This window comes from Natator depressus, chromosome 3 (genome assembly GCF_965152275.1).
Source record: "Natator depressus isolate rNatDep1 chromosome 3, rNatDep2.hap1, whole genome shotgun sequence".
Lineage (NCBI taxonomy): Eukaryota > Metazoa > Chordata > Testudines > Cheloniidae > Natator > Natator depressus.
Window position 1 is genome coordinate 99,903,271 of NC_134236.1, and position 26,778 is coordinate 99,930,048.

A 26,778-nucleotide genomic window follows, 5' to 3' on the forward strand; every position below is an offset into this window, starting at 1 on the left:
GGTACATTGATGCCTAACTGGAATGTATGTTGATGTAAGTACGGTCAGAGTTAAGGTTTGGCATTATAATACAATGGTGAGAAATGTGGTGTGGTGTGTGTGTGTGTACGTACAGAACATTTATAGAAAGATGGAATCTGTCACCGGAAGTGGGAAATGTGATGAGTGAGGGTAAAGCATGATCAAGAAGTATACCTTAACTTGATATTCCCTTGTTCCAGTCTAAGACCTTCTGATGGAAGGCAGATAGGAACAATGCCATCTTAAATACGGTTACACCATGAGGAGCACTTCAGTGTGTGGACCAACCTTTTAAAAGCACAGATAGAAACTTTTGTTGACAAAGAGTAACCACTACAAAAACAAAGTCCCAACAACAACTTCTTGCTGACATTCTTCAGGCACATACTAACAGAGCATTCCATTACAAACTCACAGAAACTTGTGAATGCAGAATATCATTGGAATTCTGATTCCCTGCTTCAAGCAGAAGCACTTTAGAATACGAATACCATATAATCTCATGAAGAGTGACTGATTCAGAATAGAAGAATTTTACAGGTTAGGAAAGAAAACTGCATCAAGTGGTTTATCCACAGTGAATGTTCTACACATTTTGAAATACAGCATCATATAATTTATTCTGTTGCCACACATAATTCACTTTACGTTTGGTACTAAACATGCATGCCCAGAGCCTCCCGCTGCCCTTTAACTAATGCATACACACACACCCAGAGCCTCTCACTGCCCATTAACAATGTTCTCCAATAATCCAGATAAAGATTAGAGGGAACTCTGAATTTAAATTAGACAAGTTAAAAAGTCAAGCCATTGACATAGTTCAGCGGCACACCAAAATACATCACGTCATTCAATGCTTGTAATTTGAGTAACACAAGAGTCATAAACAACAACAATGGCTGCTTCCATTGTGCCACTTTCTGATTCACTGTCTAAAAACATGATGTTTAAAAAGGACGTTATAACCGAACACATTTATTTTACTACAGAGTTGGCAATACCTAAGGCTACAGAGACCTAACATAAATGTGCACAAAAAGGGGTATGTAAGGCTTTGTCTACACTAGAGACCTTACAGTGGCACAGGTGTACTGCTTGAGCTGCGCCACTGTAAGGTCTCCCATGTAGCTGCTCTATGCCGACAAGAAAGAACTCTCCGGTCGGCATAATTAAAGCACCCCCCACGAGCAGCAGTAGCTATGTTGGCGGGAGAGCGTCTCCTGCTGACATAGCACTGTCCACAGCGCTTTGGTCAGTGAAACTTCTGTCGGTCAGGGGTGCTAGTGTAGACATAGCCTAAGACAAAAAGTTTGAGAACGACTGTTCTAGAGGACTGCTTACTGCACTGTCTTCTATCTTCCGTACTTCTGCATCACATACATTTTTGAACAAGTAACCAGAAAAGCAGTGTTAAGCTTATGATATAGGGCTTGCCTACACAGTTTTTGTACTAATATAGCTAAGCAGTGTTTCTAAATTGACCAGTGCTTGAGTCCTTAAAAAAAGTAGTGCAGGAATACATGTCCAGCACTGTCACTCATAAGTGATAGCAATGCAAAGTGGGGCAGCTTTTTCTGAGTTCAGGAGTCCCAGGAGCCCCATGGCAGCAGGTTCCACACTGCCCCCCATCTTACCCAGTACACCTTGGCACCACTTGTCAGGGACTACACTGCGCTCCGACACCCTCACAGGCTCCCCACTGCTGCTGGCCAATCCATCATCAAGAGTCTCCAGCCAACTCCCTGGTGCATCTCGGAAACAGGCCGAAGATCCTCCCTCTTCCTCCACTCCATCCTGGGGTGGAGAGAGTGAGAGGAGCGTACCTCCAATACACTGTTAAACTCAGCTCTACCCAGAGCCAGTGAGGACAATACCACAGACCCTCTGCAGGGGGGGATGGGTATAAAACCACCCAGCCTCGTTATCATAAGTGATAGCATGAGAAGTACCAGAACAGTGTTCCAGAGCATTCTGGCACGACTCAAGCCCTGAAATCGATATAAGCAACTTTTTTTACCACTATAACTATGTTCATGCACTGATTTAAATAAACCAATAAAGTTAAATCAGTACAGAAATTATATGTAGGCTACCCCTTTCAGAACAGTTCTATAAAAAACTAAGCCTTCCTTATTGTAATGTTTGTTCACACACCAAGAAACTTGTGCACATACATATAATACAAGCCTTTGTTCTCATGCACCTCTGATATCTAATGAATACTTAACGAAAATATGTTCTTGTCGCCTTTGATGTGGGGAACCACACCTATTTCTTAACAGGTGCATTCAGAGTAGTTTCTTTTGACTTCAAAGTCACATGTGTGAAGGTTTGCTGAACCTGGCCCTAGATGGAAATTCCAAGTGCTCATCACCATCTATGCACTGTGGCAAGCAACCACACTTTAGGCTGTTTCACATACATTTGTTGTGTATTCACTATGGGTAATGAATAAGAACAAAACATTTTATTCTCAATTCTGAAAGGAAACTTTCTACACCAGCAACCTGTACGCTGAACCAGACAGAGGCAAGGTCAGGAGGCACGATTATATCTACATTAGTATGAGCGGAAAACTATTTACTCCTGACTAAGAGGACATATAGAGAGGCCTAAGAAGAAAACTTGCTCTTGACCTTGCTCAGAAGTAGAGAAAACATCAACACATTCCTGATCATCAAAAGGAGAATGACTGTTTAAAAAAAAACAAAAACAAAAACCCACAATCGTGGTCTCAGCAAGAAAAGCAAGCCAGACATCCCATCATAAATCTTAATCAGAGTTAAGGGCCATATCAAGGCTACTGAATACATCTGATTATAAAGTTTGAAAGCAGACAAATTCCACGGGTGCAGGATTTATTCTGAAGAAGATTATGTAAAAGTAAAGCCTTCTTCTTCAATAGATCTGCTTTTCCATATGTATACAGAGTCATAGCTTCCGATACCAAACTTTCTTAAAAACGACTTTATTTTTGTTAGCTGGCTTGTCCCTACAATGCTATTGGAAAGGGAGAAATCCTGATTCACAAGCCAAAAGAACAACACTAAGGCTTGATCTATGTAGCTACATTGGTCAGGGTGTGAGAAAACCACCCATCATAGATGCAGCTAGGCCCACAGAGGAATGTTTCCATCAACATAGCTACTGTCATTCAGGAAGATAGTGTTCTTACACTGATGGGAAATCTCCTTCCATTGGCCAAGGCTGCATCTACATAGGGTTATGCCAGCACAGCTAAATTGACATAGCTATGCCAATATAGCCTCTGTAGCATACCCCCTAATTCCAACTCCAAGGCCAAATTCTGCCCTTCCTTATACCTGTACAACCTCACAGATAAAAGTAGAGTGCATAGGTACTAGAAAAGACAAAATTTGAAAAAAATAAGTTGCCCAGCAAGGGCAGAATCTGTCTGGCAGAACCTTTATCACTGGCAATAAATCACAATCATGATTATCAGATTCCAGCTTGAATCTGATGCTGACAATTAGAGAAAATAAATCTCTCATTTGTAAACTGAGCAAACTTGATCTGAAAATGGTTAAGACACAATGAGCATGGAATCAGACAGTTTGTTTAAAATCACTTTTTAGAGGAGACCCACACAGTAGCTGGGAGAGGGAAAAATCCTAATAAATATTAAAATTCCATTATCTACAGGATCTCTAGTCCCATATGAAAAGTCAGGCATGTTGAAGGACTTAATTACAAACCCAGTTGTCCCAAGAACTTCTAGTGTAGACAGAATGACTAAGTACACACTTGGGGTACGTCTACACTGCAAAAAAATCCCAAAACACAGCAGTGTGTCTCAGAGCCTGGGTCAACTGACTCAGGCTCACCCTACATGTCTAACAATAGCAATATAGCTGTTCCTGCTCAGGCTCTGAGACCCAGAAGGGGGAAGGTCCAAGAGCACAGGCTCCAGCCCAAGGAGAACATCTATACCGCTCTTTTTAGCCCCATAACGTGATTCCTGCAAGCCCAAGTCAGTTGACTCAGGCTCTGAGACTCACTGCCAGAGAGGTCTGTAGGTTTTTGCAGTGTCAATGTACCCTCAGCGATATTTTCCCCCAAAGAGAAGTGTGAATTTCTCAGTAGAAGGCCAACACCATTGACCATTTTCCTATTCATTGTCTAAGGACTTGTCTACGCACAGAAGTTACAGCACTTTAACAATACCAGAATAGTTAAAGTAATAGCATGGACACCATTCTACTGGTATAAGGGTGCTTATACTAGTATAGCTTGTCCCTGTACAGGAAGGGGAATAAGCTATACCATAGAAGGCATCTTTTACCGATATAAATGTGTCCATGCTGGGGCTCGTGCTGATATAGCTATTTTGGTAAACTACTAAAAAATAAGAATAAAAAAAATCCACACACATCCTTAACTGAAATAGTTATATCAATATAAAAACTGCGTACTTTGGGCCTAACTAAATGGCTTATGCACTGTGAGTCGGTGTTGTTCATTTGAAGTGATATTCCCCCAGAATAATGCTACAAGTTAGAGAAAGTTCAACCATCTTTATCTTCTCTAATCAGCAATTTCATATTTTTTGTTTACACTGCAGGGCGGGTTTGGCAATTGATCAGTCAAATATTTTCAAGCACTAACTTATTGGAATAGTAAAAAAGGTAATAAAAAGAGTAGGAATATGGTCTCTAATAGCCTTAGATCAGGGGTCAGCAATCTGCGGCACGCTGCCAAAGCCGGCGGGTGAGCTGATTTTTAGTGGCACTCTTCTGCCAGCTGGGGTCCTGGCCGCCGGCCCCACTCAGCCTGCTGCCTGCCAGGTTGAACGGAACCCCAGGCCGGCAGCGGGCTGAGTGTGGCCAGTGACCAGGACCCCAGGTGGCAGGGGCTGGCGGACAGAACCCCGGGCCAGCAGCGGGCTGAGCAGGGCCAGCGGACGGAACCCCTGACCTGGGGTTCTGTCCACCAGCCCCTGTAAATGCAAAATGTATAACTGGCACGCGAAACCTTAAATTACAGTAAATAAATGAAGACTTGGCACACCACTTCTCAAAGGTTACTGACCCCTGCCTTAGATAGATATTTATGCCTAATTACAAAATACACGTTACTTAAGGTCACTATTTTAACATAGAAAAACGCAAAACACAACAAATGAAGTTGTAAAAAATGAAAGAATGACACCATGATGCAATCAAAGGGTATGCCACTACCTAGACTAGACTTGCTGAAATATCTGACAATATTTGACTATGGTCAAACAATAGGCAGTCAATTAACATTATTTGACCAGTCAATTGACTGACTTGCCAAGCCTAAATGCAGGACATTCTCATCACCTTACCACTGAGTAACATGCACAACTTTTTTCCAGGAAAGTCTGTTTCCTGGGGATACAGCAGTACCCTAATATATAGTTTGGCTGTTTGACCAACTAATCTCCCCCTGCTCCTGCTCTACCTCTTTCCCTATGTGGCAACATCTGCCAGACTCTCCAGTGAATGATGCCCCAACTCCTGCTATTTTGCAATATGGGAAATGATGGGATTTGCACGACACCATTCCACATGCTCAGCTCAGCTTGCAAACACAGCTCAGCTTGCAAACATCCAGATAGATGGTGCATTGCAGCAGTTTAGACCCAAATGCCTCTGTGCCTTTTTGTTTTATGAATTCGTTTCCTTTTGTTTGTAAATATTGAAGAATAAAACCTGCATGAGGAATAAAAACTCTCTGCAATGAGACTGAGAGAGACCAGAAGGGGAAACACTGAGCCCAGTCACAAGAAGGAGGTGCCTTGTCACAGCTCATTAAAGTATATGTGCAAGTCTAAGGTGAGAGCCCAGAAGCCCAAAATGGTCAAGAAGCAACCACTCCATCTTAGTTACAAAAAACAAAACAGGAAAATTTTCCTACGTGTCTGGGACAAACACCCTCCACGTCCCCTCAAGCCTCCCCAATACACAGCTAACCCCACCAAGCTGCCAGTGGATGCAGTTCCCTTAAACCCCCATCAGCTCAGCTCCTTGCAGAATTACTCCTTCTCCCCAGCACGACACACTCAAGATGCCCCTGCTACACTCCCAGCCTCTTCCAACGTGAAAGAATGAGACTGGCCCACTTTACTGAATCTGGATCTCTTGCATGGTAATGCAATATATAGAGAGCAATAAGGCTGACCCATTTTCTAACTAAAAGATTACAAATAACTGAGACACTTGCATCCATCTTTAAAGTAAGAGTCCTGCTGTTTAGGGTCTTGAACCTCTATTGTAATTGTACTGTGGTGTTTCAGCTTTTAGCCAGTCCTAAAAGCTGCTTTTCAAGTAGGTGACCAGAAAGCACCAGGTGTACATCAAAACCTTAAGATTGATCTTTGCATTTCTGTCCCTTAGGGCTTGTCTACATTGGCATGCTAAATTGGCACCACTGCAATCAATGCAGCGGCATTGATTTAGTGGATCTGGTGAAGACGCAGTAAGTTGATGGCAGAGTGCTCTTCTGTCAACTTCAGTACTTCACCTCCTGGAGAGGCAGAAGCTAAGTTGGTGGGAGAGCATCTCCCACCGACATGGCATGGTGTAGACACTGCGTTAGGTCGACATAACTTACATCAACTTAAGTGGGAGTGTAGACCAGGCCTTACTGCCCCAGGGAGTGGAAAAACAAAGTTCAGTGTGTCTTATGTATACCATACGCACTGTATAATGCATAGCAAAGCACTACTCAAACCAAACAATTTAAAATATATAGAATCAGAAATACAGAAAAAGGGAGACTAAAATTAAGCATATGAGATACACAAGACATATAGAACCTTAGCAATGTAGGGCTGGAAGGGATCTCTGAAGGTCATGTAGCCCAGCCCCCTTTGCTGAGGCCGGACCAAATAAACCTATACTATCCCTGATAGGTGGTGTCCAACCTGTCCTCAAATACCTCCAGTGATGAGAATTCCACAACCTCCCTTGGAAGTTTATTCCAGTCCTTAGCTATCCTTATAGTTGGAACGTTTTTCCTAATATCTAACCTAAATCTCCCTTATTGCAGATTAAGTGCATTACTTCTTGTCCTACCTTCAGTGGACACAATGAACAGTTGATCTCAGTTCTCTTTATAAACAGCCCTTAACTTATTTGAAGATTCATCAGATTCCTTCCCCCCCCCCCCCCCAGTCTTCTTTTTCTCAAAACTAAACACACCCAGTTTTTTTAACCTCTCCTCATAGGGCAGGTTTTCTAAACCTTTTATCATCTTTGTAGTGCTCCTCTGGACCAATTTGACCATATATTCCTTAAAGTGTGATGCCCAAAACTGCACATGATACTCCAGATGAGGCCTCACCAGTGCTGAGTAGAGCAGGACAATTTCCTCCCAGGTCTTATATAGTACACTCCTATTAATACACCCCAGAATGATATTAGCCTTTTTCACAATAGCTTCATATTATTAGCTTTGTATACTGTTGGTATTGTTCTCCTTGTACAGCTCTTTCTGTTTTGGCCTCCTTCTGCTGGCTTGTGTATAACTGCTCTTAAATTAATAAGATTCTGAAGGGCAGAGGAAGAGCTTGAACACAAGATCCTTTCTGGACACAGAATTCCAGCTGCAGCTTCACCAGTGCTGAGTAGAATGGGAAAATTATCTCCCATGTCTAACATATGACACTCCTGTTAATACATCCCAGAATATTAGCTTTTTTCACAACTGTATCACATTGTTGACTCATATTAAATTTGTGATCCACAATAATCCCCAGATCCTTTTCAGCAGTACTACTGTCTAGCCAGATATCCTCCCTTTTGTAGTTGTGCTTTTGATTTTTCCTTCCTAGGTGTAGTACTTTGCACTTGTCTTTATTGAATTTCACCTTGTTGACTTCAGACTAATTCTCCAATTTGACAAGGTTGTTCTGAATTCTAATCCTGTCCTCCACAGTGCTTGCAACCCCTCTCAGTCTGGTGTCATACACAAACTTTACAAGCATACGCTCCACTCCATTATCCAAGTCATCAATGAAAATATCAAATAGCACCATACTCAGGACTAACCCCTCCAAAACCAACTAGATATGTCCCTCCAGTTTGATAGCGAACCACTGATAACTATGCTTTCAAACAGTTCTGCACCCACCTTATACTAATTTCACCTAGACCATATTTCCCTAGTTTGCTTATGAGAATGTCATGTGGGACTGTGTCAAAAACCTTACTAAAATCAAGATAAGTTATTCTAATCCTCCTCCTCCCCATCACCTCACCTCCAATCCACTATGCCTGTAGCACTGTCAAAGAAGGAAGTTAGATTGTTTTGGCATGATTTGTTCTTGACAAATCCATGTTGATTATTACTTATAACCTCATTATCCTCTAGGTGCTTACAAACTGAATGTTCAATAATCTGTTCCAGTATCTTTCCAGGGATCAAAGTTAGGCTGACTGGTCTATAATTCTGTGTCCTCTTTGTTTCCCTTTTTAAAGACGGGTACTTTTTTTGCCTTTTGCCAGTCCTCTAGGACCTGATCCTTCCTCCAAGAGTTCTCAAAAGATTATCTCTAAGAGTTCTGAGACTGCTTGAGTTAGTTCCTTAAGTGAATTTCATTTGGCCCTGCCTACTTGAATATATCTAACTTATCTCAATATTCTTTAACCTATTTCGGCTTGTGTTTCTTCCTGCTTCTTGTCAATATTAACTGTGTTGACTATCTGGTCACAATTAACCTGTTTAGTGAAGACTGAAACAAAACAGACATTAACCACAACAGCCTTTGTGATATCATCTGCTATTAGATCTCCTTCCCTGCTAAGTAGAGGACCTACACTTTCCTTCATTTTTCTCTTGCTCCCGATACAATTAAATAACTTCTTCTTTTTACCTTGTATGACCTTGCTAGGTATAACTCATTTTATGCCTTAGCCTTTCTGATTTTGTTCCTACGTGCTTCTGCTATTCTTTTGTACTCCTCCTTAGCAATTTGTCCATGTTTCCACTTTTTGTATGATTCCTTTTTGGTTTTCAGGTCAATAAAGAGCTCTTGATGTAGCCATATTAGTCCCTTACTATTCTTCCTATCTTTATTTCACGTGAGGATTGTTTGCTGTTGTGCCTTTAATATTGTCTCTTTGAGAAACTGCCAGCTTTCCTGAATTCTTTTTTCCCTTAGATTTTCTTCCCATTGGACCTTACCTACCAGTTCTCTGAGTTTGTTAAAAAGTTTTTTGAAGTCCACTGTCCTTATTTGTCTGCTCTCATTCCTTCCTTTTCTTAGAATCATGAATATATTATTTCATGATCACTGTCGCCCAAATTGCTTTCACTCTTCAGATTTGCAACAAATTCCTCGCTGTTAGTCAGAGGCAAGTCTAAAATGGCCATTCTCCTGGTTACTTCTTCCACCTTCTGAAGCAAAACTTTGTCCCAGTTACATTCCAAGAACTTATGAGACATTGTGTGTTTGGCCGTATTACTTCTCCAACAAATGTCTGGGGAGTTAAAGTCTCCCATTACCACCAGGTCTTGTGTTTTGGATATTTCTGTTATTTGTTCTAGAAATGCCTCATCCACTACCTCCTCCTGCTTTGGTGGTCTGTAGAAGACCCCTACCATGACATTGCCCCCTTTTCCCCCCTTTTATCATCATCATCCAGAGACTTTCCTTCTGCACCTCAGAACAAGCGTATACATTCTTGATGTATAATGCAATACCTTCTCCCTTTTTTCCCTGCCTGTCCTTCCTGAACAAACTACACCCTTCTATACCAATATTCCAGTCATGAGGCAAGTCAGTTAACCTCTCTGTGCTTCAGTTTTCCTTATCTGTAAAATCAGGATAAATACTGTCTCCCACTCTCTATCTGTCTTGTCTACTTAGGACCCAATCCTGCAAACACACATGTGCTTAACTTTAGTACCAAGAATAGTCTTCTCAGGGTACTAAAGTTAAGCATGCATGTTAAAGTGTTAAGGATCAGGGATTGTAAGCTGTTTGTTCTTACTATGTGTTCATGCCATGTCATTGTACAATGGAGACCTGACCTAAGTTTGAGATTCCAGGTGGTACCATAATATACAATATAAATATGCAGTCCTACAGCAAATGTAATAATTAGTACTCAAACTGCAGTAAAAACAGGCATATTGCCCCTCTGCCCAAACAGCTGTTCTACCATGCAGCATCTGAGTGTATAGCCACCTGATTCAATTTGCTCCTGCTCTATTCTATATATATTCTTATATCACTCGCATCACTGCATGGTTTAAACAAAGAGGTAGTATGCCCAACATGAGGCAGTCATCATCGGTGATCCCTTGAGGTTGAGGATGATCTCTTTCACAGGTTTTATTTATTTTTCATGGGTACTTTGGTGACTGAGGAGTCCGATCCTTGAGCCACAAGCTTGTTGGTAGACATTGCAGGCGGTGTTGGAAGACAGGGTTGGGCCACAATCAGTGTGTGACCGTTATCCTTCCTTTCTTTTCCGGCATTGTTCTGCAACCAGGGCAAGGCGATTTTCCTCAAAAGTGGACGTTTCCTCTCTGACAAGTCTTCGCCACCTATCCCTATCCTGGGCTGTTGTCTCCCAGTGTGTGGTGTCAATGCAAAATCTCTTGATGTTTACCTTGAGGGTGTCTTTAAAGCATTTCTTTTTGCTTCCCCGTTTCCTTTCTCTTTTGGTCAGTTGGACGTACAGCAGTTGTTTTGGTAAGCATGTATCAGGCATAAGCACACAGTGCCCCCTTCATCTCAGCTGGTGCTGGATAATCAGGGCCTCAACACTGAAGATGCTGGCCTCTGGAAGGACACTGACATTAGTGTGATGATCCTCTCACTTTATGTTAAGGATCTTCCAAAGAAAGTGCTGGCGTTCCAGGTTTTTCAGGTGTTTTCTATAGGTCACCCAACTCTCGCAGCTGTCGAGGAGAGTTGGCATTACCACCACTTTATAAACTAAAAGTCTAGGATGTGTCCTGATGTTGTGATTGTTGAACGTCTGGCGAGACAGTTTGCCAAAAGGAAGGCTGATGCGGCAGATTCTATGCTGAATCTCGACATCTATGTCTGCCCTCTGTGAGAGATGGCTGCCAAAATAGGCAAAGTATTCTACATTTTCCAGCTCTTCTTTGTCAGTGTAGATCTTCCTTGGTGGGTCTCATGATTGACCGGGGAGTGGCTGGTGGAGAACTTTTGTTTTGCCGATGTTCAGAGTTAGCACTAGGCCTTTGTAAACTTCAGAGAAGCAATTAAGGGCTGTTTGAAGATCCTCCTTTGAGCGTGTAACAACAGCACAGTCATCTGCGCACTGGAGTTCGGTTATTGTTGCCAATATTACTTTAGTTCTGGCACGAAGACGAGAAAGGTTGAAGAGGTTGCCATCAATCCGATATTGAATGCCAATGCCCTGTGGTAGACTGTCTTGGGTTAGTGTTTTCATAGCTGTTAAGAAAATGGAGAAAAGGGTGGGTGCCACTACACAGCTTTGTTTTACGCCAGTTTGGATGACAAAGGGCTCTGTGGTAGAGCAACTGCACAGGCTGGAGGCAGTAATCTGGTCATGGAGGAGTCTTACAATGGGGATAAATTTGCTTGGGCAGCCAAACTTTGACATGATTTTCCACAGAGCCTCACGGTTGACAGAGTCAAAGCTTTGGTCAGGTCGATAAAGGCCACATACAGCTCCTGGTGGTGTTCTTGACATTGTTCCTGGATCTGCCTGGCTGCGAAAATCATGTTGGTGGTGCCTTGTGATACTCTGAAGCTGCGCTGGGACTCTGGAAGTACTTCCTCTGCAAGAGGGAGCAGGCGCTTCAGTAAGGTTATAGCAAGAATCTTCCCAGTGATGGAGAGGAGGGCAACGTCTCAATGGTTGCCACAGTCAGCCCTGTCTCCCTTTTTGAAAATGGAGACATGTTAGCATTATGTAAGTCAGCAGGGATTTCTTCGGTGCGCCAGATTTTGAGGAGCAGCAAGTGAAGCTTGTTAGTTAGTATTTCTCCCCGCACTTTCAGTACTTCAGATGGCATGCCATCAGGACCTGGTGCTTTATTGTTCTTCATTTGTTTAGTTGCTTTGTAGACCTCCTCAGGTGTTGGGGGGTTGGCAAGAGTTTCCCAGATTGGGTGCTGAGGGATGGCGTCTATGGTGTCGAAAATCACAGTCGATTCTCGATTTAGAAGCTTCTGGTAGCGTTCCTTCCAGCGCTCTTTGATGGATTCGTTATCTTTAAGAAGAGTACTACCATCTTCGGATCTCAGAGGTGTGAGGCCAGGGTCTTTGGTCCGTACAGGGTCTTTGTGTCATAAAAAAAGCTCCACATATCATGTCTGTCAGCGAATGTTTGGATTTCTTTTCCTTTGTCCTCCCACCATTTGTTTTTGATTTCTCAGATCCTCCTTTGAACTTCAGCTTTGAGTTGATGGAAAGAACTCTGCTTCTGACTGGACAGTGGCTGGTTTTGCCAGTTGCAGAAAACTTTTCTCTTCTGCTCCCAAAGGGCTGTAATCTCAATGTTGTTATTGTCAAACCAATCCTGATGGCGGTGGGTAGCAAGGCTGATGAATTCCTCGCAAGCCTCATGGATGATCTCTTTTAGGGCTTCCCAGTCTTCTTCAACACTTGTGTTGTCATTTCCAGGTGTGCATTTGGTCAATATTTCACTGAGGAGTGTTTGGAAGTTCTCTTGGTGCCCTGAGGACTGAACTCTTTGGATGTTGTATTGCCGTCTGTGTGGTGTGGATTGCTTTCTATGTTTCGGTGCAATCCTGATGGACATGACTGACCTCACTAAGCTGTGGTCAGTCCAGCAATCATCGGCTTCTCTCATGACATGCGTGATTTGGATATCTCTTAGATACTGTGTTCTTACAATGACATAGTCTAGGACAGGGGTCTCAAATTTAAATGACCATGAGGGCCACATGAGGACTAGTACATTGACCCGCGGGCCGCACCACTGACCACCCCCCGTGCTTCCCCGGCCCCACCCCTTCCGTGAGGCCCTGCCCCACCTCTTCCCACTCCTTCCCTGCCCCATTCCAATCCCTTCCCTGAAATCCCCACCCCAACTCTGCCCCCTCCCTGCCCCCAGGGGGTGCAGAAGAGGTGAAGGGTGTGGCGGGGGCTCAGGGCAGGCATGCAGCAGGCAGCTCAGGGCAGGGGGTTAGGTTCAGGAGGGGTGCAGAGTGTGGCAGGGGGCTCAGGGCGGGGGGTCAGGGTGCAGGAGGGGTGTGGGGTACAGCAGGGGGCTCCGGGCAGGGGGTTTGGGAACGGGGAACCGCGACCAATGGGAGCTTCGGGGGAGGTACCTGGAGGAGCGGCCAGGGCAACACACAGACTCCTGTGGCCCTCCCCCCTCCCCCACCTCCTGGCCACTTCCCGGAGCGGTGCGGGGGCAGGGCAGGCAGGCAGGGTGCCTGCCCTGCCCTTGGTGTGCGCCAGGCCGGAGCTGCTCTAGGTAAATGCTGGGGCGGGGCGGGGCGGGGGTGCCGCGGGGAGCTGGCGGGCCGCATGTTTGAGACCCCTGATCTAGGAGGTGCCACTGTTTTGAGTGACAACTTGTTTTTATACTTGTTGCTTTGACTGAAGATTGTGTTTGTGATCACAAGGTAGTGCTCTGCACGTTTGCTGAGTAGAAGGATGCCATTGGACTTGGTCTTGCCTACTCCTTCCTTCCCAATGGTGCTATTCCATACGTTAGAATCTCGGCCAACTCTTGCATTAAAGTCCCCTAAGAGGATTATCTCATCTGTTTTTGGAATGGATAACAACATTTTATCAAGGTCAGTGTAAAAGGATTCTTTCTGTTCTTCTTCAGCATCAAGTGCTGGTGCATATGCACTGACGATAGTGGCAAATGACTTACTGACCAAATGCGCAGGGTCATAAGGCACTCGTTGATGCTGATGGGAAACTCAGTCAGGCGGTTGACTAGAAGGTTCTTGATTGCAAAGCCAGCACTGTGTATTCGCCTGTTGCTTGCTGGTTTTCTTTTCCAGAAGAAAGTGTAACCACCGCTCTCTTCCCTCAAGTGGCCTTCATCTGCACATCTTGTTTTGCTGAGAGGAGCAATGTCGATGTTATACCTCGAGAGATCTTGGGCAACAACTGCTGTTCTGTGTTTGGGTCTTTCACTTTTTGATTTGTCTAGTGGACATTACAAGTTGCAAGAAACTTTTTTCAGAGTAACAGCCGTGTTAGTTTGTATTCGCAAAAAGAAAAGGAGTACTTGTGGCACCTTAGAGACTAACCAATTTATCTGAGCATAAGCTTTCGTGAGCTACAGCTCACTTCATCGGATGCATCCGATGAAGTGAGCTGTAGCTCACGAAAGCTTATGCTCAAATAAATTGGTTAGTCTCTAAGGTGCCACAAGTACTCCTTTTCTTTTTAAGAAACTTTTTGTTTTTCTACCACATTGGGAGTGATCCCTCTGGACGCGGTTATCCAGTCAGGTATGGTGGGATAGCCTATGTTTGGGGCACCTTTTCTAGCACCTTCCCCATATGGGGTGAGAAGAGGGGTTCCTAAAAAGGCCTGCTCAGTCATGCCTTCTGCTGCCAAAAAATGCCCCCCTGTCCCAGTCCAGGGGCATATGATGACCATCTTGTGGTCACCGCCTGTGTGTGGGTCTGTGACTAGGAACTCCTGTTGATCACTTCACCTGTCCCCGTCACAACTCACCCATTGTTGCAGGACTTTTATGGGTAGGGGTTGCGAAAAAGTTCTTCCTCTGAAAGAAGCCTGCGTGTGATTAGTTTAACGTGGAGGAGCTGTTGCACACCAGCAGCCACATAAATCTTGGCGGAAGAGGCACCTGTGTCCGGTGGCAAGGAGGTCCAAGACAACCAGGGATTTCTTCTCCATTGCAGCATTTGTCCGCCTTCGCAGCAGTTGAGAGGTGATCCTGCTTCATCCACCTGTTCTGCCACTGAGGTCTTATACTGGGTTGTGTTGGGCTGCACTTTGTCTGGTACCTTGCCTTCAACCTTACTGCCATGGGTGACCCTGCCAGGGGTACAGGACTCTCGACAGCTTCGCTCTTAGGGTCTTAAGTATACGCAAGCTTCTCCACCATGTCAAGGTGACCGCCCAAAGAGAATACATTACTAAATGCATTTCATCTAGTAAACGTCTATCAACAATAATATCTAAGTGCTCCTTGTATGCATTTTTATGAGAGATAAAAATAGATTTAAAATTTTTATTAAAGCTAATGTTAAAAAAATTATATAATACGTAGGTCAATTATAGTTGTCAGACAATTATAGTTGTAGAGCAGATGCAGCTCAGGTGCAGTGGTTGGCATTAGGTTTCCCCTTGACCTGACCTAAACTCCATCACTTTTCCTAGTCTAAACAAACCCTGAGCATCACGGTTATACTGTTCCCCCATTTCAAAGCAATTGTTAGTCATCCAGTTCCCTCTTCGGGAACAAATTGTTTCATTCCCAGTTGCTCTGATGTTGCTTCAGGTTGTGTTGGAGAGCAGACATTTTTACTACCATTTTCCTCACCTAAAATATATTGAACTATAACAAAGAGCAGGAACAGGGCAGGGATAGGAAAAAATGTCATGTTACAGAGGGCAAAACAGAAGAAGACAGGGTAAGTCAGAGGGATTCCCTTACTCCCCAGCACCATCCCAATCCCCTGTTGTTCAACTGGTTAGGTCAATATTTTTTCTAAAGGGTTGGGAAGAGGATTCTTTAGTAAATGACTTCTAAATAAGCAAAATACCCATGCATTTGGCTCCTAAAGCAGTTGTGGCCCAGGCCCCGCAGGAGGTCACTCCTGAAGATAACTCCTTCCTATTCAGGTGCATGTTGCCTATTATATGGGAAATGCAATCCCTATCTAGGTAGGGATGGCAAAAGTGGAAGTGACATTTCTCTTCAGCTCACTCCTGGGAGATGCTGCAAATGTGTAGAAAATTAAATCCAAGTGGAATGTGATAGAGCTGCAGAAAGACACCTATTTTTAATAGATACCTGACATTTGGTGCCTTACAAGGAATCTGAGCAGCACCTGAATGTAGTCCCTAATTTAAATCTGTGCCACCAGATTAAAGAAATAAAAGGGCATATTTGGGGGAGTTATACCTCACTATCACTACTGATATGTTGTGTGGTTGGTGAAGAATTCTACTCCAGAGAAACGTAAAATTACTCCAAGTAAGGTCAAAGATTTCACAAGAACTCACGTAGAAATTGCAGGTACTGGTGGTTGATTTTCACCCGAGAGTTGGAAGGTATGCTGACCTGTGGCTCAGGTAAACTATTTTTAGAACCCTGCTCCCTTGTTAAGTGGCATTGATCACACTCCTAAAGGATGCCATGATTAAACTGGGCACAACTGTCTTTGCCATTTGGATCCCAAGTTCCATGAAGCACAGAGAGAAACAGCTGATTCCTTCAGAGCCATTCCATGCCTATGGGTCCCAATCTGGCTGCCTTGTTGAACAGAAGCACTTCCATGCTGGGCAAATGATGGTAGCCAATGAGGGAATGTATCAGATTCCAAGTTCAGACTGCAGGATACATGACTGCTGAGTCCAGAGTCTGTGGTTTGGTCTCTTCGTTTTGCTATAGAGTCTAATGCATTTGTATCACTTCTCCACCTCCTGCTACTTTGACAGATTAGAAAGTGTGGAAATAGAGCAAAGTTGTTTTTTCTCATGATGCAACCTTGCCAAGTGGTGTGAGACCCCTTCCACCCACACTTATGGGAGAAGAAAAGGACCTAGGGGTTACAGTGGATGAGAAGCTGGATATGAGTCAACAGTGTGCTCTTGTTGCCAAGAAGGCCAACGGCATTTTGGGATGTATACGTAGGGGCATTGCCAGCAGATCGAGGGACGTGATTGTTCCCCCCTATTCGACATTGGTGAGGCCTCATCTGGAGTACTGTGTCCAATTTTGGGCCGCACGCTACAAGAAGGATGTAAAAAAATTGGAAAGCGTCCAGCAGAGGGCAACAAAAATGATTAGGGGACTGGAACACATGACCTATGAGGAGAGGCTGAGGGAACTGGGATTGTTTAGTCTGCAGAAGAGAAGAATGAGGGGGGATTTGATAGCTGCTTTCAACTGCCTGAAAGGGGGTTCCAAAGAGGATGGATCTAGACTGTTCTCAGTGGTAGCTGATGACAGAACAAGGAGTAGTGGTCTCAAGTTGCAGTGGGGGAGGTTTAGATCGGATATTAGGAAAAACTTTTTCACTAGGAGGGTGGTGAAACACTGGAATGCGTTACCTAGGGAGGTGGTGGAATCCCCTTCCTTAGATATTTTTAAGGTCAGGCTTGAAAAAGCCCTGGCTGGGATGATTTAGTTGGGGATTGGTCCTGCTTTGAGCAGGGGGTTGGACTAGATGACCTCCTGATGTCCCTTCCAACCCTGATATTCTATAACAGTGTCTATACATCTGGGTATAGTGATTAGATTATCCACAAATACAAAGTTAGTTTTTAAAAGTCATATGATACATAGAGTACATAATCAGCAATAACCCAAATTTAGGTGAATAGATTAATACAGTTTAGATATTAGAATACTTGGGTACATCACTCATGAAAAGTTGTACAGAAATTTGGTTGTGAAAAGCAAAATATATCAATGAGTGGAGATTGTCCCTCGGTAATTGAGAACTAGGTTGGCTGTCCATTTAGAAAATGCAATCCATAAGGAAAGTATTTGTTACTTTCCTGACTGCGCTTCTCATCGGCGCTCCAGATCATCCCTTCTGGTATTGCCGACGTCCAGTGATGTGTTCTATGTAGATGTCCCTCGACCACCTGATGGCATCCGACACCATGAGTTGCTGTATCAGCCGAGTGTAGCGTTGACCGATTCTGCATTCTCTCAGCACTCGCTCGTTACCAGGGTCCCATGCGCCTAAGGCTCCAACGATCAGTGCACGTGTCTGGACCTGGTAACCCTTAGCTCTCAAGGTTTCGGCCAGAGGGGCATATTTCTCTACCTTTCGAGCTCGGGCATCGTGGAAGGCTGGGGTCCTGTTCTCGAACGGCACTGTGATGTCCATAGTACTACAGGAACATAGCTCTCCTCTTCCCTCAGGATCCCTTACTTATAAGGTGGGACTCCATCAATCAATTAAGTAAGCACTTGCATGAAGTGATGAATCTTGCACCGTGTCCAGAAGGTAGCAGGATTTGGTGCTACCTGATAGCTGGTGGTAGCAAGTTCCACTATCGAGAGCCTTTTCAGTGACAGGCTCATATCAGTCTTTACGGGGTACACCCTGATCTCCATCAACCAAGGCTGTGTCCTTGAAACAGCCAGTCAACAGCATTCAAACATTTGTGCAATAGGACCCAGGACTGTACAGACAGTGCAGAGAGTGCCAAGCAATAAGACCAGCCTACTAAAACTCTGGAATCTCCCCCAACATTTGATACCATGTAATGAGTAGGGAAGAGAAGGGTTAAGAGTCAAAGGCAAGAAATCAAAGAGAAACTGAAATGAAACCACTGTAGTCACCAATAAAACAAAACAATCACAGCACCACAACCAGTCTCACCAGTCAGCACAATCACCTTCTATTTGCACCTCTAAAGCATTCTGTTCAGTCGAGAATTGACGATTACATACTTGGGGACATGTACACATTAATTATGTGTTAATCTATAATAGTCAACCTGGTACATCATTTTTACTTAATCAATGACAAATAATTTGGTCCATGTTGTAACCTGATTTTTTCCTTCAAAGCTTCACATTACAGAGTGCAATATGTATCAACATGATCATATCTCTTTCTGCAAATGAGGACATTGTCATGCACTTGAAAATAAATAAATTACTGTTCTCAGCTGCACTACAATGTGTCTGTTTTCTGAAGAATTTCTAAATAAAACAACCTCATTATACTTAGGGCTGGTCTACACTGAAACATACATTGGCATAGCTACATCTCTCAGGGTGTGAAAAATACACACCCATGAAAGATGTAACTATGCCAACTTAATCTCCAGAGTAGACATTGCTACGTTGACAGAAGAATTCTTCCATTGACCTAGCTACTGCCTCTCAAGGAGATGAATTAACCACAGCAACGGGAAAACTCTTCCTGTGGCTGTAGTGAGCGTCTATGCTGAAGCACTACAATGGTGAACTACAACAGTCCAGCTGCGCTGCTGTAGTGTTTTAAGTGTAGGCATAAGCTTAGGGCTTATCTACACAGGCAATTTACGGTGCTGCAACTTTCTCACTCGGGGGGTGAAAAAACACCCCCCTGAGCGCAGCAAGTTCAGCGCTGTAAAGCACCAGTGTAGACAGTGCACCAGCGCTGGTAGCTGTGCCCCTCGTGGAGGTGGGTTTTTTAGAGCGCTGGGAGAGCTCTCTCTCAGTGGTCTGCCGCGACCACACAAACCACATTAAAGTGCTGCCATGGCAGCGCTTTAGCGTTGCTAGTGTAGACTAGCCCTTAGTCCAGTGACTAAAAAGCTTGGGCCTGGTTCTCTGCTTTGCACCTCATGTCATCATTTACAAAGTGGGTGTAATGTGCAAACATTCTGATTTGGTAGTGGTTTTGCACTCACTTTTATCGGTGTAAGTGACATTACCAGGTGCAAAGCAATGGAAAATAAGGTCCTTAATTTATTTATGTCAGTGGGAGTAGCTGAAACAAGGGCAGTACCTGGCCCAGAATCTTCATTTACACTGCGGCAATCTAGGCATTAAGGAATTAGATATGGGTTCCAGACTTCTTGACATTTAAAGAAAGCAAATAATCAAGCAGCCAACCATTTAGATCTACGCAAGGCCATTTGCCCCTTTTATGAGCCTTAACTTGTGTTCCCCAGAACCATCCTTTTCCCTTTCTTAAAGCAGTTCCACTTTATTTCTTCTAGTTGGGTTGGTCTACACAAAAATTTTGTACTGCTATACCTATAGCCATTCAGAAAATGCTATAAAGTAATACAATCCCCCAGTGCTGACACAGTTAAGCCGGTATAAAGATGCTTATTTCAGCAAAGCTTATTCCCCTAAATTTACAGAAATACACTATTCCAATATAGACACCTTGATGATAAAAAAATACCCTGTTTAGACAAGCACTTTTCAAGGGGACATTGTGGCAGAAAATAATTTACCCACATTATTGAAAGAATGTGATACATAGGGCTAGGTATTATTATTTTGTTACAAGGGTTCAGTTCCCATTGAGCAGTTTAGCCCAATAAGCCTAGTTTACCTTTTTTATATTTTACTCAGCTTGTATAGCAATAGACATGGAGTTTGCATGGCCTACTACTCTACAAAGTTTCTCCTCTAAGCCCTGATCTACAGTAGGAGTTGAGGTCAAATTTAGCAGCATTAAATCGATTTAACCCTGCACCTGTCCACACAACAAAGCCCTTTTTTTCGACTTAAAGGGCTCTTAAAATTAATTTCCTTACTCCACCCCCAACAAGGGGATTAGTGCTTAAACTGGCCTTGCCGGGTCGAAAATTTGGGGTACTGTGGACGCAATTAGACGGTATTGGCCTCCGGGAGCTACCCCAGAGTGCTCTATTGTGACCGTTCTGGACAGCACTCTCAACTCAGATGCACTGGCCAGGAAGACAGGAAAAGGCCCGCGAACTTTTGAATTTCAATTTCCTGTTTGCATGGTCACCTGCAGCTTGCCACGCTGGCCAGAGCTCATCAGCAGAGGTGACCATGATGGAGTCCCAGAATCGCAAAAGAGCTCCAGCATGGACCGAACAGGAAGTACGGGATCTGATCATTGTATGGGGAGAGGAATCTGTGCTATCAGAACTCCGTTCCAGTTTTCGAAATGCCAAAACATTTGCAAAAATCACCCAGGGCATGAAGGACAGAGGCCATAACAGGGACCCGAAGCAGTGCCGCGTGAAACTTAAGGAGCTGAGGCAAGCCTACCAGAAAACCAGAGAGGCAAACAGCCACTCCGGGTCAGAGCCCCAAAACATGCCGCTTCTATGATGAGCTGCATGCCATTTTAGGGGGTTCAGCCACCACTACCCCAGCCGTGTTGTTTTGACTCCTTCAATGGAGATGGAGGCAACACAGAAGCAGGTTTTGGGGACGAGGAAGATGATGATGATGAAGTTGTAGAACGCTCACAGCAAGCAAGCGGAGAAACCGGTTTCTCACCCTGGACCTGGAGCCAGTACCCCCCAAACCCACCCAAGGCTGCCTCCCGGACCCACCAGGCAGAGAAGGGACCTCTGGTGAGTGTACCTTTTAAAATACTATAAATGGTTTAAAAGCAAGCATGTTTAGTGATTAATTTGCCCTGGCATTTGCGGCTCTCCTGGATGTACTCCCAAAGCCTTTGCAAAAGGTTTCTGGGGAGGGCAGCCTTATTCCGTACACCATGGTAGGCCACTTTACCACACCAGGCCAGTAGCACATACTCGGGAATCATTGTAGAACAAAGCATTGCAGCGTATGTTTGCTGGCATTCAAACAACATCCATTCTTTATCTCTCTGTGTTATCCTCAGGAGAGTGATATCATTCATGGTCACCTGGTTGAAATAGGGTGCTTTTCTTAAGGGGACATTCACAGGTGCCCGTTTCTGCTGGGCTGTTTGCCTGTGGCTGAACAGAAATGTTCCCCGCTGTTAGCCACGGGGAGGAGTGAGGGGCTAGCCACGTGGTGGGGGGAGGCAAAATGCGACCTTGGAACAAAAGCACATGTGCTTTGTATATAATGTTAACAGCAAGGTTTACTGTGAAAGAGTGTACCCATTGTTCTATAAAATGTGTCTTTTTAAATACCACTGTCCCTTTTTTTTTCTCCACCAGCTGCATGCGTTTCAAGGATCACAGGACCTTCTCCTTCCCTGAGGCTAGTGAAGATTAGAAGGCGAAAAAAACACACTCATGATTAAATGTTCTCTGAGCTCATGCTGTCCTCCCACACTGACAGAGCACAGACGAATGTGTGGAGGCAGACAATGTCAGACTACAGGAAAGCACAAAATGACCGGGAGGAGAGGTGGCGGGCTGAAGAAAGGGCTGAAGCTGAAAGGTGGCGGCAGCATGATGAGAGGAGGCAGGATTCGATGCTCAGGCTGCTGGAGGATCAAACTAGTGTGCTCCAGCTTACGGCTGAGCTGCAGGAAAGGCAGCAGGAGCACAGACCACCGCTACAGCCCCTGTGTGACCAACTGCCCTCCTCCCCAAGTTTCATAGCCTCCTCACCCAGATGCCCTAGAACGTGGTGGGGGGGGCCTCTGGCCACTCCACCACAGAGGATTGCCCAAGCAACAAAAGGCTGGCATTCAATAAGTTTTAAACTTTTAAACTTTTAAAGTGCTGTGTGGCCTTGTCCTTCCCTCCTCCACCACCCCTCCCGGTGCTTCTCTCCTCCACCACTCCTCCCAGGCTACCTTGGCAGTTATCCCCCTATTTGTGTGATGAATTAATAAAGAATGCATGAATGTGAAGCAACAATGACTTCATTGCCTCTGTAAGTGGTGATCGAAGGGAGGAGCGGAGGGTGCTTAGCTTATAGGGAAGTAGAGTGAACCAAGGGGCGGGGGGTTTCATCAAGGAGAAACAAAGAGAACTTTCACACCATAGCCTGGCCAGTCATGAAACTGGTCTTCAAAGCTTCTCTGATGAACCGCGCCCTCCTGTGCTCTTCTAACCGCCCTGGTGTCTGGCTGCGCGTAACCAGCGGCCAGGCGATTTGTCTCAACCTCCCACCCCACCATAAACGTCTCCCCCTTACTCTCACAGAGATTGTGGAGAGCACAGCAAGCAGTAATAACAGTGGGAATATTGGTTTCGCTGAGGTCTAACCGAGTCAGTAAACTGCACCAGCGCACTTTTAAACGTCCAAATGCACATTCTACCACCATTCTGCACTTGCTCAGCCTGTAGTTGAACAGCTCCTGACAACTGTCCAGGCTGCCTGTGTACGGCTTCATGAGCCTTGGCATTAAAGAGTAGGCTGGGTCCCCAAGGATAACTATAGGCATTTCAACATCCCCAATGGTTATTGCCTCCCCGGCAAAAGATGGTACAATAGGACTGCTAGCCATCCACATTTCCTGCCTGCTCACCATAAGATGGTACAATAGGACTGCCTGCAGGACTAAAGAGAGTGACCTGGTCGAGTCACTCCTAATGTAGTCCCTGCACCCATGTCTGCCCAGGCGCTCGTGACCAACGCGGCTACGAGCACCTCGGACATGAGGGTGATGGCTACCAGTCCTATTGTACCGTCTGCTGCCACAAGGCAATGGGTTGCTGCTGCTGTGTAGCAATGCAGTACCGCGTCTGCCAGCACCCAGGAAACATACGGTGACAGTGAGCTGAGCGGGCTCCATGCTTGCTGTGGTATGGCATCTGCACAGGTAACTCAGGAAAAAAGGCGCAAAATGATGGTCTGCCGTTGCTTTCAGAGAGAGAGGGAGGGAAGGAGGGCCTGATGACATGTACCCAGAACCACCCGCGACAATGTTTTTTGCCCCATCAGGCATTTGGATCTCAACCCAGAACTCCAATGGGCAGCGGAGACTGCGGGAACTGTGGGATAGCTACCCACAGTGCAACGCTCCGGAAGTCGACGCTACCCTCGGTACTGTGGAAGCACTCCGCCGAGTTAATGCACTTAATGCACTTAGAGCATTTTGGGTAGGGACACACACAATCGACTATATAAAAACGATTTCTAAAAAAACAACTTCTATAAATTCGACCTAATTTCATAGTGTAGACATACCCTGACTCTGCTGAACTAGGTTTGCCCCATACTGATCTTCAAGGAAAGTGCAATCAGGTGTCACAGCAATTTGTAATGCTTACAAGGAAACTGAGGTGCAAGGGTAATTCTAACTTTCAGCTTCCTGAAAGAGAGGAGCATACAATCCTCTCTCATTCACCATACAATTCTACCTCATTTTAGCACGTGCCTTTTAGAAAGCCTCCCACCAAAGCAGCAAGCAAAAAAGGAGGATTTGGGGAAAATATTACGCTATAACACCATTTTGCAAAGATAAGGTATCTTCAGAAGCAACACTTGTGGTCAAGGTTAGGTGGTGAGATAAACAAAAGTCTCTCCCAAAGAACCAGATGCACAAAATACGCCAGATGAGCCCTAAAAGCGATTCAGAGGGAAAAACGTGCCATCAACCACTTCGCACTTCACCACCAGCCAAGGCTCTCAAAGCACTTTCCACATAGTACATGTATCGTCTACTCCTGGCGGAACTGTGCGCCAATGCACAATGCAGAATTTTGCAGAAATTAATGTGCAAGCAGAATTTCCTTTCCCCCAAAGAAATGGGCTGCAGCGCTGCTAGCCGCCACTGGACTCGGCAGAGCCCAGCTTGCACATAGAAGACACTGCTGCGGGGAGGGAGAGGGAGCTAGAGGGTTCCTGGCAGCTGCAGTTCCCAGCATGCCCTGAGGGAAGGAGAGGGCTGCATGCAGGAAAGTCCACGCAAGCCTGGGACCAAGCATCAAGCTGTTTCTCCCTCTGTATTCCCTGGACTCATGGGGGACAGGCAGGGGGACGCGTGTCTGGGCAAAGGGGGGCCCAACGGCTGGGCTCTGGGGAGGAGAGTGTTCGGGTGTATTGACAGAGGGGTGGCCCGCAGGTGGGCTCTGGAGAGGAAGAGGTTGTAGGTGTCTAGCTGTGGGAGGGGGAGGGCAAAGAAACAAGAACTGGGTTGTCATAGGGGTTTCTTTAGTTCTCTACTCCTGGGGGAATTTGTGTGTGTGTGTGTGTATATACACTGTTACAGACATACTTGCTGACAGATATTTTAAAATAAATTACCAAAATAACTGAAACTGGCGTGATTATGTAGTGTTATTTTGACAAATAAAATTTGCAGAATTTAAAAATATTGTGTGCAGAATTTTTTATTTTTTGGCACATTTCATTTTATTGGTTGCCAACTTTCTACTTGTACAAAACCAAACACCTTGCCCCGCCCCCTGCCCTGCCCCTTCTCTGAGGCCGTGCCCATCCCCTGCCCCTTCTCTGAGGTGCCGTCCCTTGCTCACTCCAACCCCCCTTCTTCTGTCGCTCGCTCTCCCCACCCTCACTCACTCGCTCATTTTCACCAGGCTGGCTCAGGGGGCTGGGATGCAGGAGGGGGTGAGGGCTCTGGCGGGGGGTGTGGGCTCCTGGGCAAGGCCAGAAATGAGGAGTTCAGAGTGCAGGAGTGGGCTCCAGGCTGAGACAATGGGTTGAGCTGCAAGATGGGGTGAGGGCTTCAGCTGGGGTGGGGCCAGGGATGAGGGATGAGGGATTTGGGGTGAAAAAGGATGCTCCAGGCTGGGATTGAGGGGTTCAGAGGGTGGGAGAGGGATCAGGGCTGGAGTTGGGGCAGGGGATTGGGGCATGGAAGGGGATGAGGAGTTCCGGCTCTGGGCGGCACTTACCTCAAGCAGCTCAAGAAAGCAGCAGCATGTCCCCTCTCCAGCTCCTACCCAGCGGTGCAGCCAGGGGGTTCTGCACTCTGCCCCCTCCGCAGGCACCACCCCTTCAGCTTCCATTGGCCGTGGTTCCCGGCCAATGGGAGCTGTGGAGTGGTGCCTGGGGCGGGGACAGCATGGAGAGCCCCCTGACTGCTCCATGTGTAGGAGGCGGAGGGGGAACATGCCAACTGCTTCCTGGGAACCGCGCAGTGCAGAGGCTAGCAGAGAGCGTGCCAGCCCCGCCAACCGGATAGTCAAGAGCCCGGTCAGCGGTGCTGGCTGGAGCCGTCAGGATCCCGTTTCGACCAGCTGTTCCGGTCAAAAACCCGACACCTGGTCCCCTTAGCACAGAATGCCCCCAGGAGTCACCTTCCGAACTAGGGTGAGCAGACAGCGCACGGGCGAGGGGGTGGGCAGCAACAGAGCCTACCTAAGACAAAAGCCCCGAATACCAGGTCATCTGGCCACGCTCCTCTGCACACCCCGCTGAGGTGGGGGGGGGAAGGCCGGGAGGCTCACTCCACACGCCCGGACGCAGAGCGCGCACACGCCACGCCAGGGCCCCGTTCAGCCAGGCAGCCCCCCCCCCCCGCGAGAGGCAGAGCCAGGGGCAGGTGAGCCCAGGGCACCGCGGTGCGTGGCCGGGGCGCACGCCGGCCGCGTCTGTCGGAGAAAGGGGCAGCGAAGGCTTCAGTTCGCAACCGCCTCTCCCCTCCGGCCCCGGCCCCGGCCCCGGCCCCGCCCGCTCCCTCCCTCTGCCCCCTGCCTTTGGGCTCGGCGGGACCGGAGCTGCGGCCCGCGGGCCAGCCCTCCCCGGCGCTGCTTGCACCGTCCCCCCATTACCTGCCCCGCTCAGCCGAAGACTCTGTCCCGAGCAAACTTCATGCAAAGCTGCCTTTGCCTTTCCTCCGGGGCGGCGCTTCCCCTTCCGGTGCGGGGGCTGGCTCTGCGCCGCGGTGGGAGCAGGGCTCGGGCTCGGGAGCTGGGAGAGACGGGAGCCGTGCAGGAGCGCCCGCCCGGGGTGCGCGGGAGAGTGGGCGGGGACAGGGAAAGGGGGTGGGGCGCCGGCTCATTGGGAGGTGCCGCGGGTGCCTTTGCCAAAGCAAAACGGGCTGGTTTGCTGGGTGCAACCCGCAGCACGTTCTGAGGGAGGAGAAAACAACCGCGGCCGCAAGGTACAAACACGCGCTCCCCGGCTGCTGCCGCCGTTGGCTCCGCCCTGGTGCGTTTCTGGGCCCGGGCCACATCTTCTGAGTGGGGCTCTCAAGCCCCAGTCAGCCCGTGGCTTTCTGCTGCGGCTCCTCTGAGCTAGACAATCCGATGGAATGTTTCTGGTTCCAGTATAAAGG

General features: G+C 46.4%; 1 protein-coding gene across 5 annotated transcripts in view; it reads right to left on the reverse strand.

Annotated features, from left to right (window-relative positions):
- SAMD3 (sterile alpha motif domain containing 3) overlaps window positions 1-26,778 on the reverse strand; it is a 309,380-nt gene that overhangs the window by 110,283 nt on the left and 172,319 nt on the right. For 4 of the 5 annotated variants that reach the window (XM_074948412.1, XM_074948411.1, XM_074948409.1 and 1 more), the window contains exon 1: window positions 26,273-26,451. The exons of the other annotated variant lie outside the window; for it this stretch is intronic. The gene's annotated coding sequence lies outside the window, so the exon portion shown is untranslated. Of the gene's footprint in view, window positions 1-26,272; window positions 26,452-26,778 lie in introns of those variants that run through there. 5 annotated transcript variants of the gene reach the window in all.